The following is a 17,373-nucleotide window of genomic DNA, read 5'->3' as shown; positions in this document are numbered from 1 at the left end:
AGGGTTCTTCAAATAAAGCTGTTTTGCCATCAAAAATTTTTATCTGTGAGTCAGCTTTACCTCTAGTTAGATCAGATACTCGTGCTTTTTCTTTTTCTTCCTATTATTATTATTTTTTTTTTGTAATTTCCTACTTAACTTGTTTCTAGGTGGGTTATAATACTGCTATGGATGATGTTTGTATCCCCCTGCCCACTTCAGATTCACATGTTGAAGTCTTAATCCCCAGTGTTATGAGGTGGAAGGACAGGGCACCAGACGGAGGCAGATCTGAACTTGAATCCTGGTACTTCCTCCTGGGCTGTGGGGCTGCCTGGCAGGTCTTCTCTTAGTCTCTTTCCTCAGCCACTGACCGTCACATCCTCCTAGACCCTGGAATCTCCAGCTCATGGACTCCTGATGAGTTGGGGACTTTGGTGATTAGGTCATGATGGTAGAGCTCTTGTGAATGGAATTTTGCACTTAAGAGACACAAGAGAGATGCGATCTGTATCTATCGTGTGACAACACAGAAAGTAGGTGTCCCTCTGAAAACCAGGAAGAGGGCCTTCATAAGATGAAAGGTCTTGGACTTCTCAGCCTCCAGAACAGTGAGAAATAGATTTCTGTTGTTTGAGCCCCACAGTCTATGGTATTTTGTTCCAGCAGTCTGGACTAAGATAAGTACCTGCAGTCATTACTGTGGTTAGTCTGTGAAAGCAGTCTGAACCTCTATCCAAAATGTTGTTTGTATGTCAAGATGATGATGCCACATGTGCAGCAGGAGGGTATGAAAAAGTTTATTATTGGCATGAAGGGACTTTCTGGGGAGTTCAGGGCCGGACCCCAAGCTGGTCCAAAAATGGCTTAGGCGAGCAAGGAAAGGAGACTGGCTTGGGTTTCTGTGGTAATTAGAGATATAGAACCTGAGTGAGGGCTCCTGCTAGAAGTTAAACTTCCCACTAGAGTCAGAGGAGGGGGCACTGGGGGCTTTAGTGTCGGCTTCACCAGCTGGGGGAAGAATGAGAAGAGGGGTGAGGCTTCAGGCCTGGTGCACTGGGAAGACCCAGAGGGATGGGGTAGAGAGGGAGGTGGGAGGGGGGGATCGGGATGGGGAATACATGTAAATCCATGGCTGATTCATGTCAATGTATGACAAAAACCACTACAATATTGTAAAGTAATTAGCCTCCAACTAATAAAAATAAATGAAAAAAAAAAAAAAAAAAGCCAATAGCAATTCCCATGTGTGCATCTCTATTCCTGCACTGCAACCTGGGACAGGGCGAGGCAGGGCAAGGCAGGGCGAGGCAGGGCGAGGCATGGAGATGAATCGGGAGGCTGGGACTGATGTATGCGCATTGCTGTGTGTACAATAGATAGCTGGGGTGAAGCCGCTGTGTAGAGTGGAGAGCTCAGCTCAGGGCTCTGTGATAACCTGAGTGGGTGGGATGAGGCTGGGGTGTGAGCGAAGTTCAGGGGGAGGGAACGTATGTACACATAGAGTTAATGCACTTCCTTCTACAGCAGAAACTAGCACAACATTGTAAAGCAACTATACCTGCCCCCTCCCCGCCCCAGGAAAAAACTAACGGCAGTCAAGCATCAAAATATGAAGTCAGACTCTTTCTTAGAATCCTTGGAGAACCTAGCTATACAGAGGAATTTTTAACTTCTTTTATGTATTTATTTTCTTCCGGGATCCCAGAAGAAAATAAAGGCATATATATATATTTATATTTATATATATGTTTTGTCTGTGCCATGTGATAAGTGCAATCCTAGTCCCCTGATCAGGGATTGAACCCTGGCCATAAAAGCACCAAGTCCTAAGCACTGGATCACCAGGGAATTCCCTTAACTTCTTTTAAAAATAAAAATTACATACAGTATTGTCTGGTGGAAAAAGTAATTGCTGATTTCTTGCCATGTCTATCAGGATTCCATGCAGTAAATAGAATTCACTGTAGGTATTTAAAGCATGAGGGAGCTTAATGTCAGGGGTTCAATACGCATGAGACTGCCAGAGAAGCTGGAGAAACAGGTTTTAGGCTGGGTCCCTGCAGTGACTCCACGAAGCATACAGAACTGCTCCCTTTGAAAGTACTACTCTTGATGCTGCTACAGTACTATCCTGGAAGTAAGCAGCCTCTCTGAGCACTGCCTTTGCAACTGTTTCCATCATCCAAGAGACTGGGCAATGGCGCTGGACTGCTCTGCACTGAAACCTCACATGGTCTTGCTTGCCAGAAGCACAAGCCAAAAGTCACAAGAAGTCAGCTTCTGCCTCTCTTCCATTGCCCCAAACCTCACATGAATGTTCATAATTGATAGAAGCTAATTCACGTCTAAGCCCTAGCTTGAAGAGTTTGCCCTTGTCAAGTGGGAGTTAACTGAAACAGTCTAGTCATTTCCCTCTCACTGTGTGACCTGGGAGAAGAAGTGTTTGAATTTTACTTTTCTCTTCTACAAAATAGACCTCATACTTAAACTGAAGGGTATCCAAAAGATAGAAATCATGTAATTAAAATATCTAGTGTATTACAGTTGGCCAAATAACCATATCTATTATTATGGCTATGTCTAACTGTTTCAGAACTTTAGGAATCATTACAGTGAAAGTCTTAATAAGCAGTTGCTTTATTGTAAAGCTTGTAATCCAACAATTTTCACTTCAAGATAGTCAGCAGGGATCATAAAGCCCAAGCACTAATTTTAGAGATAAATAATAGTAACATTACAATTTATAAACATTGGGATTCCATCTCATGCCTCCCTCCATTTAGCTATTAAAACTTTTTTTTTTTTTTTTTTGATGTGGACCATTTTTAAAGTCTTTATTGAGTTTGTTACAGTATTGCTTCTGTTTTTATGTTTTGGTTTTCTGGCCACAAGGCGTGTGAGATTTTTAGCTCCCTGACCAGGGATTTAACCCACACCCCCTGCATTGGAAGGCAAAGTCTTAACCACTGGACCATCATGGAAGTTCCCCTCCCTACAGTTGTGTTTTTCCACATCATCAAGTCTACAGCTCCAGATTGTTTTTACCACTTATTGTGCCAGACACTGTGTTACTGATCCTCTCTAGTTGGCTGGACTTCAACCTTGCCTGTTGCTGCAAGTGCCAGTTGAATGAGTGGGCAGAGAGGAGCAGAAACTGTATTTGCTGATTGAAGAACGGGAATGAGAGAGTGCTGTAAAGACAACTTCTCCCCAAAGGGAGGAAAGTGGCGGGTTTTTGAGAGGTAAGGGGCAGATATGTCTCTGGGGAAAAGGGTGGTGATTTCCAGGAATGGCTAACACATGTGCAGCTCCCTTGGTTCCCTTGGACATGGCACTGATTGTGCCTAGCAAGATACATGTCCCCTCTTTGGACTGAGATCTTAGCATGGTAATGAAGCTAAGGCAACTTTCAGACCCTTCTTGATTTCCTCAACATAGGCACTGCTCCTGCCGTTAGATTGAAACTGGTTCAGGGTGTTTGACTGTCACGCTTCCTGTGAGATGTAACTGACAAACAACTTTGACAAGCATCAGGTATTTTGGAACAAGAATAGACATAGGTTAAAGCAGAGACGTTTCAGCTCTCTGGGAGGTGTATGGCTGAGAATTGTACTTATTGGTAGGTATGTAGCGGAGAATAAACAGACTAGATTCTGCCCATTGGAGCTTTATTATCCAGTGGAACAGTAAAATAAAACATTAAATAAGTACTCAAAATTGAGATGTAGTTGCTGTGAAGGGAAACTATGGGTTGCTGAGAAGGACAATAATAAGGAAAAATAGTGTTACTAGATTTAAAAATACAGAATGCCCAGGTAAACATGAATTTCAGATAAACACTAAGAAATCTTTTAGCATAAGTATGAAGCATTAAAAATTATTTGATGTTCATCTAAAATTCAAATTTAACTAGCTGTCCTGTGTTTTATCTGGCAGTTCCAGGGAAGGCACTCATTTACGTGGGGCTGGTGATACAAGAAAAGCCTCATTGGAGATGTGATAAATAAACAGAGACTCAAAGAATAAAGGATCCGTATATTGACCAGTTGAAAAATTGTGGAAAGAGATTTCTAAGCCAAAGAAATAGCATGTGTAAAGTCTCTAAAGTAGGAAGGAGCTTGGCACATATAAGGCATGGGAATAATGGTAGTGTGGCTACAGTTAGTAAAGAAGAGAATGGCCTGGAACGGATCCCAGAGGTAGGCAGGGGGAGACCAGACAGAGACTATGCTCACTCCAAGCAGTGATTTAAAATTTTCACTTACAAATAATTTTCAAACCATCTTACACAGAAACTTACAGCATATAACATGTGAGATGGAAGCTAATCTGCTTGAGGGTGGGGGTGTGGGGTATTTTGAAGGTCCAGACCCCTCCACCTGCTCGATAGTTTTCACCCCCTTTTGTAGCCACCCTCAATGGAACTAAATGCTGTGAAGGTATTAGACCAGAATGTTCCCTGGAAATTGATACCCAGGGAGGAGAAATAATTTATTATGGTTTAATGTTCATTTTCAAAGCCTCAGTTCTAAAAATTCACTGGCTAGGCATGGGAGGCTTCTAAAATTCATCTCTACAATTCAAATAATTTGAACTGCAGAAAATCAACTTAGCACTTTGTGTTTGCATTGATCAGAGTAAATTCAAATCAGTTTCACATTTTTAAAATGAGCACCTCCCAGTCATCTTTGTTAGGAAATCAATCCTTGCCACTGCAAGAATTAAGAGTATTTGAATTCCAAAGAGAGTCTCCTTGACCGTCCCCAGCTCAAGGCAAGTCATCCCTAAGGGGGAAGGAAGCTAAGGTTTCTTGAGCTTGGATTGAGTACTATGACACCAGGCCACAGGTACGGTGCTTTGCATACTGTCACATTCTCCCCCTTACAAATGAAAACTGGAGGCTCAGAGTGGTGAAGCGACTCCTTTAAGGTTGCCGTTTGATCGCGCCTGGGGATGGAATTTGAGTTCAGGCTTGTTTGACTGCAGAGCTGTGGGTTCAGAAACTGGCCCCCATACATGGAGGGCAAGGAGAGGAGCAAGAGGCAGCCACTTCCCACTGGGAGGTGGCAAGGTTAGCAAGCAAGGGAACTCGCACACGAGGAGGCTTGTCTTGGTTGGCTGTGAGACAAGTCGATCTCTACACCCACCTGAGTGTGCACACTCACTCACTCAGTTGTGTACGCTCTTTGCAACGCCATGGACCATAGCCTGTCAGGCTCCTCTGTCCATGGAATCTTCCAGGCAAGAATACTGGAGTTGCCATTTCATTCTCTAGAGGATCTTCCTGACCCACAGATCGATTCTTTACCACTGAACCACCTGGAAAGTCCACACCCATTTGCTAGAATCTTAAAAAAAAAAAAAGATTTATATAGAGGCCTTAACAGGGCTCAGTCGCAGACAACATTCACATGGTCTCAGCAACATATTAATCTCTCAAGCCTTTGTCCTTGAAATCTGCTCCCACTGCGAGAACTGTGAGCAGAATGTACATTCCAAAGACAAAAGAGGGGGCTAAGAGCCTTTGATCCCCTGGGTCTAACATGAGATCAACTGTCAGTCAGGCACTTTTCATGACCTCCTCCAACCAGAGCCTGCATCACTGTCTGAGTGAGGACGGAAGCGAATTACTGCTATTTAGGAGGGTGAGTCACCAAAAGTGATTTTTGGCTTGTGTTTATAGATAATATTTCAGTCTTTGTCACTTTGAGTCCTCAGTCACTTTCTTCTGACTCACTTGTAAGAGAATTAACATTTAAGTTTTAAAACAAGTTGTCAGTTTTGCCTGTGAAGCTTTTAATTTCCTGTACCCCTCTGAGGTGTCAGTCATCTGCCTTCCCGGAGGAGAGTTTTGTCTTCACCTCCAGATCTATTGGATTTCTTGTAGTGATGGCATAAACAATATCATTAATTCATGACCGTACAGCAGTTCAAAAAGCATTTTCACTTTTTGTTAGACTTAGAACATTTCAAAGTACTGAGTAAAGAATTTTAAAGGCTACATATTATTTCAAAACAGTGGGTATCTATTACTATTATTATCATGTTCAGGAAGAAAGAGAAAAACAGAAAATGTTAGAGTGAAAGAGAAAAGAACATGTATATTAAAGAGAAATAGTACAGAATTTTTTCCCTTCCAATGATTATCCTTAAAAGTTAGTCAAGACAAGTCACTGGTTGAATGAAGTAGCACATAGGATAATATTTCCAGTAAACACTTGCTCTGAATCGTGGGTTCCCAAGATGACTGTGGGTGTGAAGATGATGCCCACAGAGTTTGCTGGAGTAAATTTATGACCATAGTTTAAATGCAGGGTAAAGTCTAAAAAAGAGAGCCTATCCAGGAATGGCTAAAATGTTTCTCTCCTGGGGTTCTCTCTGACAAATGGGTGATTGGCCAAGTGTCCCATTCAGAAGGACTCTGAAACCAAGTCTCAGCTATAAAGAATGCATTAAGACTGGCCAGCAGTGTCTGTCATGGCTAAATGATGGAATGCTTCATGTCACATGTGAATGTCAACTATAAACTGGGTGTTATAAGAGACTGGATAGGTTTCTGGAGGTTCAGACAGCAAAGAATCTGCCTGCAATGCAGGAGACCCTGGTTTGATCCCTGGGTAGGGAAGATCTCCTGGAGAAGGGAATGGCCACCCACCCCAGTATTCCTGCCTGGAGAATGCCGTGAACAGAGGAGACGGGTGGGTTACTGTCCATGGGCTCGCAAAGAGTCAGATATGACTGAGCAACTGACACTACCAGCTTAAAGGCAAATGCACAGGCGATGCTTAATAAATGACTTCAAGCTTTTTTTTTGCCAAATACTTTTTAAAGAATAAGTTTGCAAAGAACATGTCTTTCTCCTTAGTATTAAAGGTAGAAAAATAAATTCTGGTCACTCTTGGGTTCTAAATAATTGGTGTAACTTATTAAAATTTTATAGCAGTTGATAGAGAAGCAACTTTATAAACAAATAAACTAAGAAACAATTACCAACCTCATTCAACAGAGCTTGGGTGCAAAGCAAACTGGAGACTTGTTTGTGCAATTCTTGTGGCAAAGCTGGGAACATAGTAATGGATAAATTGGAGAAAAAGAAAGACTGAAAAGGTTGGAACCCAAAACGGGGTACAAACAATGGAAACTGTTTTTCAAACTGTGAGGAGGAGAGTAGTATATGTTGAAATTTAGAGCTCAAACTATTGCAGGACAAAATGACTTAATTAGGAGCACCTAGTCATTCACTGCTCAGAGTGGACCAAAGATACAGATAAATAAATGCATTTTTCCCTTTTTATTTATTTTTCGTTAAATTACAGTTGATTTACAACATGGTGATAGCTTCTGAAGGGGAGATGGAATAGGGGAAAGGACAGATTAGGAATATAGGATTAATAGCTAGAACTGCTTCTTAATCTGTTATGTTTTCTGGGAAAATTTAATTATGGTAGATTATATTCTTTGTATATATTTGTCTTATATTTATATATATTGTAAGAATATAAATGTAGTTTATATAAATGTATGTCATTGTTCATATTATCTTTCCAAAATCATGAATAAGGTGTATGCTTCATTTTTAACATCGAAAATAAAAATTTCTCCAGATGAATTCAATGCCATAATTATGGCTGAGTAATATTCCATTGTATACATGTACCATCTCTTCTTTATCCATTCATCTGTTGATAAACATTTAGGTTGCTTCCATGTCTTGGCTACTGAGCATAGGGCTGCTATGAACATAGGGGTGCTTGCATCTTCTTGAACTAGAGTTTGTCTGGGTATATGCCCAGGTGTGGGATTGCTGGATCATGTGGTAATTCTGTTTTTAGTTTTCTGAGGAACCTTCACACTGTTTTCCATAGTGACTGTACCAACTTCACCCCCACCAACAGTGTAGGAGGGTTCCCTTCTCCCTACATCCTCTCCAGCACTTGTTATTTGTAGACTTTTCAATGATGGCCACTCTGACTGCTGTGAGGTGGTACTTTGTTGTAGTTTTGATTGAATGTCAGTGTTTTAAAGCAGCATGTTTGTGGCAATTTATCAGCACCACATCAGGAAACTAGTACACTCAGTTAAAAGGGGAGAAAATTGTTTTAAGGCTCTACATTTGCAGTAATGTGTTATAGCAGCCATAAGAAACTATGAATTTAAAAGAGGAAAAAAGTTGAACATTTCTTCCTTCAATAAAGTATCTCCAGGCTATGTGATATTTCCCTGATACATACTCCCCAGCACCTCAGATTTATTTGGTAATGTTCGTCCATTATCTCTTTCATCTGTCTTGTTACCTGCGTATCCCAAGGTGCCCAGCAGAATAACTGGCACATAGTAGGGCTCAGTAAATGTTTGTTAATTGGCCGAATGGGATTCAAGACTAGAGTCATTAGGGTGGTGAAGTTGGGTTGTGACTCATGCAACTGGTAGGATTAAGTTCTTTTGGGCAGGGTGGGGGTGGGAATAGGGCAGAAGCAGTTAACACCGTGCATCCTACATGTGCCTGTGAAGACAGGTGGAAACAAAATGTGAACTGCTTAATCATTTGGGCAAATGAATTGCCTATAGCTATTAAAGTTACAAACATTTGTAACTTTTGATTGAGCAGACCCCTTCTTGGGAACTAACAGGATATAAGAATATATGAACAGAGTTCTTATTGCAAGATTGTTCATGGTATAAAACCCTGAAATAAGTAAATGCCTAATATTAGGAAAATGACTGAAGCAATCATGGCATATCCATAATATGGGATAATATGCAGCCATTAAAAATTTAAATAGAGTTATAATAATTGACTTGGAAGACTAGCCATGAGATATTGTTAACTAGGTGAGCAAGGTGAGGAAGAGTGTTTGTTATAAGATTCTTTATATATATATATATATATATATATATATATATATATGCACACATAGATGACTCTGAGTATGGATAATAATAAAGTTTTATATAGATATACATATAATATTACCTAAATTATTAATAAGGACAGTGTTATAAGAGCAGTGATGTAGTTGGGAGGTAGAGGAGGAAGTGAAATAAAGCAAAAGAAAGTAAAAGACCACAAAGGCAAATATGCTATCATCAATTAATACTATCATTAATTAATTATGCTTTCATTAATTAATGCTATTTGATAGCAAATATGCTATCATTAATTAATCATATAAACATATTTATATATAGATTGCACTTCCCTGGTGGCTCAGAGGTTAAAGCGTCTGACTGCAGTGCTGGAGACCTGGGTTTGATCCCTGGGTCGGGAAAATCCCCTGGAGAAGGAAATGGCAACCCACTCCAGTATTCTTGCCTGGAGAATCCCATGGACGGAGGAGGCTGGTGGGCTACAGTCAACAGGCTCGCAAAGAGTCAGACACGATTGAGCGACTTCACTTACTCACTTACTCACTTGTATTTACAGACACTTTAAAGGATACATACAAAATGCTTTTTTTAAAATCAAGGTATAATTTACATGTAACATTATATTAGCTTCAGGTGTACAACATAATGATTTGATATTTGTATATATTGTGAAATGATTACCCCAATAATTCTACCAAACATCTGTTACCATAAGCAGATACAAATTTGTTGATGCATTGTTTAGGTAATGGCTTTCAAGCAGGAAAGAAGGCTTGAAATAATATTGTAGAAAGCTGTCGTTGGGAAAAAATAAATGTGTTGTGGTCCTAGTATTTTGAGATTTTGCAATAAATCAGTTCTAAGCAGAAGAAAGGGCCAGCTGTATGGTACATCTAGACTTCAGCCACGTTAGTGGGAGGGAGTGCTGGACTACTTTGGTGAGGAAGTGGGCAGTGAATACACACAGTCCCAACCACAACGAGCTGTATCCACCCCAGCCAAGTGCAAGGAGACTGAGCCCCCATCTGCCCGAACCCAGGAAGCAAATCTACTCAAATCCAGACTTGGTTAGGGTTAGGTGCAAGTGTCTAAAAAATTATCTAGATTGTTTTCTCCTACCATATGTACCCTGCTCTTCATTTTCATAATATTTATTACATTTATTTATGAATTAACCATTGATGTCCATTCTCCATTCTTCTATACACACCTCTCTGAGAGAAGGTACTTAAACTCAGTTACATCCTCAGAATTTAGTGTGGTGTCTGTACTTAGTGAAACTTGAAGAATATTCATTGAAGGTTCATAAACATATCTTTTCTATATTGGAAAATACATAAGGTGGTGATAATTACGTTTCTGTTGTTGTTATGGACCTACTTGAGACTTGAATGAAAGCTATGAAAGTTCTGGGCTTCCCTGGTGGCTCAGTGGTAAAGAATCCACCTGCCAATGCAGGAGACGTGGAAGATCCCCTGGAGCAGGAAATGGCAACCTGGGGAATCCTATGGACAGAGGAGCCTGGCAGGCTACAGTCCAGGGGCTACAAGAGTCAGACATGACTTAGTGACTAGACAACAACAGCAACAATGAAACTTCTTCCCAGAAAAATTCAGAATTTTGTCACATTTTCTGGAGATTCATTGACTCCCTAAAGCCCACTCATGTGGGGTTCATCATTTCCAAATTACATTAATCCCACATTTTAAACAGCAGATGTTAACTTTTATGGAGTACTTACTGTTTGTCAGACTTTGAGCTGTTGAGCATGAGGTATTGCAATTAATCCTCATAGCTCTAGGAGGTAAGTCCTATTTTTACTTTTTAAACAGATGAAGAATCAATTTAAGAGAGACCGAATGACTTACCCAAGCTCACAGAGCTAATCAGTAGCATAGCCAGAGCGCAAACCAAGATCTTTTTGTATTTTAGCCTGAGTTTGCACTCCTATCCACTGAAAATGTATTCTTTGTTTCCACCATGGTGAGCGATGGAGTGATCCAGTGAAGACAGTTAATCTCCTCTAGTAAGAGTCTGAGATGATGATGTTAGCTGGCTTGAGCTCCTGACTTGATGTGAGCAAAGTTTCCTTGATCAAACAGGACAGGTTGTTCCCCCAGCAGCACTCTTGATGCTCAGAGAGTCTCCATTTCTGCTGCACTTGTTTCGCAATTGGCAGAGCTGTGGCTCCAAATTATCTTGCGCATGTTTCAAGCCATTTAAATTGTCATTGTAGGATTTTGCCTATTAGCAAGATAGCATCCCCTGAATACTGATTATGTAAAGTAGCACAATTGTCTGGTGATAGGAAAGCAGTGGTTTCTTGAATGCAGTCCAGCTCCTTTTCAGTGAAATGTAAGGAACTTGCTTCCTCAATATTCTTTATGTAATTAGATAGATTCAGGGGGTATTCATATTTTACCACACATTGATAGAAAAATAAACAGGCACAGTATTTTGAAAAATGCTTAATTGCACATCTAAATGTCCTTTGTCATTGAGGCTAAAGATGAGTAAAACATGCCTTTTGTGTTTTTCAGCCCTTTTCTTGCATGACATCTTCATCAGCAGTTGAGGGAACCCAAGAACCCTAAATACACTCTTGGCATGGAATTTAGCTCTTAGTTAGCTGTTCCCAGGGTGGGGAATGGGGAAAGTACTCCTGGTTAAATCTGGAGCCATTAGCATGCTGATGTTTGATCAGCTGAGTTACTCACTTTTAAGCTTCATCATTTTCACATTTAAAGTAATTTTGGTCAGTAAGAGAAAATTACACTCATTATATCGAAATGCAAATACATGTTTAGAAAGCATGTGGTTTGGAAGACAAATGTGACACAATCCCAACACTAATGCCTCATTAGCGGCATTTGCACACACCTCTGTTTCTATCTTTTAGCTTTTTATAATCATCATAATGTCATGCCTCTCTCCATGAAATCAGGAGATATATTTATTTTTGTTGTTCTTCCCACAGGCAAGAAGTAGCGCTTTCTCATCCCTATTTTTTGACTTCTTGCTTCGTGCACCAGTGACTATATAATCAGATACAATTGTGCCTGAAATCATGCAGAAATCCGAGGTAACACTCCCGGAGAGAACCAGGAGATCTCAAAATTAGGAAACAACCTCCCTTAGGATTCCTTGAGAATTACATCTGCACTGATCTTCAATGAGGAATCCTTAAAGGCATGACTAAAGCGAACTTGTTTACAGTAGATTAAAAATGGTTGCAAATTCTCTATAACCCTGACCATTGAGAGGTGGAAGCTACATTATCTCCCTGGAATCCCTGCTCAACTGGTGACTTACCTGACCAATTCAGAGAAAATGACACTCTGAGTCTCTCAAGGCAATGTCATAAGAAGCCTTGCAGCTTCTGCCCTCATCTCTTGGAACACTCTTTCTAAGTGCCTTGAGCTGTGATTTAAGAAGTCTGCATGAGACAGGGTGCTCGGGGCTGGTGCACTGGGACGACCCTGAGGGAGAGGATGGGAAGGGAGGTGGGAGGGGGGTTCAGGATGAGGACACATGTACACCCATGGCTGATTCATGTCAATGTATGGCAAAAACCACTAAATGTTGTAAAGTAATTAGTCTCCAATTAAAATGAATTAACTAATTTAAAAAAAAGAAAAGAAAAGAACTCTGGCTACTCTGAGATCACGTGTTGGTCTCCCCATGAGACTTCCAGCAGACCCCAGCCTTCCAGCCATTGCTGTCACAGCAGCAGTTTTCTGTTTTGTTTTCATTTCAATGTAGGTTTTGTTGTTCAGGAATAGTTTAGTTTGGAACTTCCCTGGTGGTCCCGTGGTTAAGAATCCACCTGTCAATTCAGGGGGCGTAGGCTGGAAAAGGTCAGTTTTCATTCCAGTCCCTAAGAAAGGCAATCCCAAAGAATGCTCAAACTACCGCACAATTGTGCTCATCTCACATGCTGGTAAAGTAATGCTGAAAATTCGCCAAGCCAGGCTTCAGCAATACATGAACTGAGAACTTCCAGATGTTCAAGCTGGTTTTAGAAAAGGCAGAGGAACCAGAGATCAAATTGCCAACATCTGCTGGATCATTGAAAAAGCAAGAGAGTTCCAGAAAAACATCAATTTCTGCTTTATTGACTACGCCAAAGCCTTTGACTGTGTGGATCACAACAAACTGTGGAAAATTCTGAAAGAGATGGGAATACCAGACCACCTGACCTGCCTCTTGAGAAACCTGTATGCAGGTCAGGAAGCTACAGTTAGAACTGGACATGGAACAACAGACTGGTTCCAAATAGGAAAAGGAGTACGTCAAGGCTGTATATTGTCACCCTGCTTATTTAACTTCTATGCAGAGTACATCAGGAGAAACGCTGGGCTGGATGAAGCACAAGCTGGAATCAAGATTGCTGGGAGAAATATCAGTAACCTCAGATATGCAGATGACACCACCCTTATGGCAGAAAGTGAAGAGGAACTTAAAAGCCTCTTGATGAAGGTGAAAGAGGAGAGTGAAAAAGTTGGCTTAAAGCTTAACATTCAGAAAACTAAGATCATGGCATCTGGTCCCATCGCCTCATGGCAAATAGATGGGGCGACAGTGGAAACAGTGTCAGACTTTATTTTTTTTGGCTCCAAAATCACTGCAGATGGTGACTGCAGCCATGAAATTAAAAGACGCTTACTCCTTGGAAGGAAAGTTATCACCAACCTAGATAGCATATTAAAAAGCAGAGATCAAAAAAAAAAAAAAAAAAAAAAAAAAAGCAGAGACATTACTTTGCCAACAATGGTCCGTCTAGTCAAGGCTATGGTTTTTCCAGTAGTCATGTATGGATGTGAGAGGTGGACTGTGAAGAAAGCTGAGCGCTGAAAAGTTGATGCTTTTGAACTGTGGTGTTGCAGAAGACTCTTGAGAGTCCCTTGGTATGCAAGGAGATCCAACCAGTCCATCCTAAAGGAGATCAGTCCTGGGTATTCATTGGAAGGACTGATGCTGAAGCTGAAACTCCAATACTTTGGCCACCTCACGCGAAGAGTTGACTCATTGGAAAAGACCCTGATGCTGGGAGGGATTGGGGGCAGGAGGAGAAGGGGACAACAGAGGATGAGATGGCTGGATGGCATCACCGACTCGATGGGCATGAGTTTGAGTAAACTCTGGGAGTTGGTGATGGACAGGGAGGCCTGGAGTGCTGCAGTCCATGGAGTCACAAAGAGTCAGACACGACTGAGCGACTGAACTGAACTGAACTGAGGTTCCATCCCTGGTCCGAGAATATTCCATATGTCGCGGGGCACTGAAACCCGAGCGCCACTACTACCGGAGTCTGCGCTCTAGAGTCCGTGATCCGCAACTACTGAGCTCATGTGCTGCAACTACTGAAGGCTGTGCACCCTAGAACCCGTGCTCTGAAACAAGAGAAGCCACCACAATGTGGAGTAGCCTCTGCTTGCTGCAGCTAGGGAAAGCCGGCATGCAGCACCAAAGACCCAGTACAGCCAGAGATAAATAAATAAAAATTAAGAAAAGATAGTTTGATGTTTATAATTTCTGAAAAGAAAGGTCATGCCTGTCCATACAGGGCCACTTGAGGAAGCACTGGGTTGATAAGAAGGCAGAGGAGTAAGGCGCAAGCATGGGCTAGGGGCTGTATTTTGGTTTCCGTTGGAAGGAATGGATGAGGCAGGGAAACTGAGTAATTTGAATAATGTCAGCAGCCTTCTGTGGGTGGATCGGACCCTCCTTGTCTAGTACCTGGCTGTGGGATGATTAAAACAGAGCAATACTAACTTTGGCTTTCTATGGAAACCCCATAAAGAGGGAGTGAGTGAAGTTGCTCTGTCGTGTCCAACTCTGTGACCTCATGGAGTGTAGCCTACCAGGCTCCTCCACCCACGGAATTCTCCAGGCAAGAATACTGGAGTAGGTTGCCATTTCCTTCTCCAGGGGATCTTCCCGACCCAGGGATTGGACCCAGGTCTCCCGCATTGCAGTCAGACACTTTACCATCTGAGCCACCACTAGGGGCTAAAGATTTTGGGTTGATTGGTTAGTATATGAAAGGTACTTTTGCTATCTCTAGGAATTTGGCTAGCCCTGAGACAGGCATTCTTTCCCCGGCCAGCAAAACCCCAGATGCCAAAGCATCAAGAATATAGAAAATAAGAACTTGTGTTAATACAACCAGAAATGTGAGTGAAGCCATCTTAGACCCTCCAGACCTGGCTATCTGCCATCTGAATACTGTTGAGAGGACTCCATCAGTGCCATATGTACCTCAAGAAACACCCAGCTGAGCTCCATCTCAATTCCTGACCTACACATTCATAGGGTACTGTAAAAATGTTGTTCTTTTCATCTGCTGGGTCTGGGGTAGTTTGCTATGTTAGCTAACTGTGATATTGCACCATGACTTTTTTATTTTTTAAGTATTTATTTCATTTGGCTGCATGTGGCCTTGGTTATGGCCTGTGGGATCTAGTACCTGGACCAGGGATTGAACCCAGGTCCCCTGCATTGGGAGTGCAAAGTCTTAGCCACTGGACCGCCAGGGAGGTCTGTGCACCACAGCTTTAGAGCACTTTCACTTTCTGTCCCAATCCTCAGAAATCCGTTAGAATGAGTATTCATTCTTGACCAATGCCAAAAGTCAGCAAAATTTTGACTAAAGTCGATTTCCTTTTATCTTTCGGTAGAATTCCGCTTGGATAATATGATTAATCAAATTTCTTTTAGCTATTCGGATGAACAGAAACACCACATACACAATATAAAATAACCCAGATGAATACTAGAAACGACTTCCAGGTTTCTAGGTTATAAAGTTGCAACATTTTCAAGCTTAAGGAAGTAGTTATCTCATATCTTTTTCAAACTGATTCTGCCGAAAATTAGGGAGGTTAATGGGGAGGGGCTTCCAGCTGATATTAACATATATGGGTGTGAGGATAAATGATAACATTGCATACTATGAGGCTACATAGTGAAAACTGAAGAAAACCTATGCCATCTCTGTTTCCACACAGATTAATTCCAGAGGGTCTTACACTTCTCCCCAACAGTTCTTGCTTGGCTGGCTTGAGTAGTGCCTGCATTTCCCTGTCCTACACCTGCTTCCATCTGGAGTTTAATATGCACTCATCTCTTTTCCATTCCAGGAGGGATATGTAATGAAAATCTCCATATTAGTCATCAGCTGTCAACACTGACAAATTTCAATTACCATCCTTCGGTAGCAGTTCATGCTAGAGAAGGAAGTCAGGGAAGGCACACTGGGATAGTACACTTGTGACAGATCTATTTTAATTGCCTTTCTTATATCCACATTTAACCTCTGTCATTTTGACAGGAGAAAGAAACTCACAGAGGAGGTAACTTTTTCTGCCCATGATAAAGCAGAGTGGGACGGGGAAAGAAGAGACAGTAACACATATCAATATATATAGACGGGCATTGATTGCTGCAGATGCTCTCCTTCCCCTGTGAGGCCTGCGGTGGCAACTTTCTGCTTATCAAAATACTTTGCATTTAATCAGCTGCCTGGATGGATGCTCCTGCTGATCATCCATAAATTATTCATCAATTAAAAAGACTTGGCACAATCTTTTTTTTTTTTTTTTTTGCTTCCTTTTCTGAGAGATGAATTTTCAAGAGCCCATAGCGGGAGTTGTCCTTCGTGAGTTCTCATCTCTTCTTATTCCTCCCAACAATACTGCTCATTTAGCCTTTTGATTACAGCTTGATGGCTGCATCCAGGGCTACCTCTGCTGTGATGGAGCCTCTTGGAGCTGTGCCATTTTGTTCTCCCTTCTTTCTTTTCCTTTAATCCTAAGAGACCTAAGTGCATTTCTTGAAATAAAGAGAAAACGCTTTTTTTTTTTTTTTATGAGACATGTTAAAAATCATTGATGGCCGTTGGTTTTTCACAGATCCATTTCTCATGAGATTTTTCACTGTGGGTTCTATTCCATGGGTGATCTGGTTTCTGTTAAAATCCAGTCAAAATGAAACCAAGGTATCTTTCTATAATAATAATTTGTTAATATCTCTTGGCCCTTATGCTTCCCATTGTATTACAATAAGGTTATTTATTTCAATCATCAGATAACCCCTGTGAAGTACATACTGTTATTATCCACTTGTTGCATGTGAGAAATAAGCTCAGAGGTTTTTACGTAGCTCTCTCATGGTTACACAGCTAAAAAGTAGTGAACCTGGGATTCTTTCTCAGGGAGTCTGACTACAGAATCTGTTGTGCTACTCATTAGGAGTCCTGTGTGCCATGTTTTATCATTTATTAATATTGTTATTATTATTTATATTTATCATTTATTTTGTTTATTGTTACTGCCTGCAGAAGAAGAGCATTCTCCTGGGGGCTTACAAGTTCATTATTGTTTTGAAAACTAGAAAGAAAGGATAATGTGGTTTCATCTATCTCAGGAAAAAAATCAGAAGCGCTAAGCTAACTTTCCTAAAGAACTAACAGCCAGAGAAAAGGACAGTAGTTAGGTATGAGAAAATCAGTAAAGGAGTTGA

Source organism: Dama dama, chromosome 12, assembly GCF_033118175.1.
Source record: "Dama dama isolate Ldn47 chromosome 12, ASM3311817v1, whole genome shotgun sequence".
In the NCBI taxonomy this organism is placed as follows: Eukaryota; Metazoa; Chordata; class Mammalia; order Artiodactyla; family Cervidae; genus Dama; species Dama dama.
Note: the sequence above shows the minus strand (reverse complement) of the source record.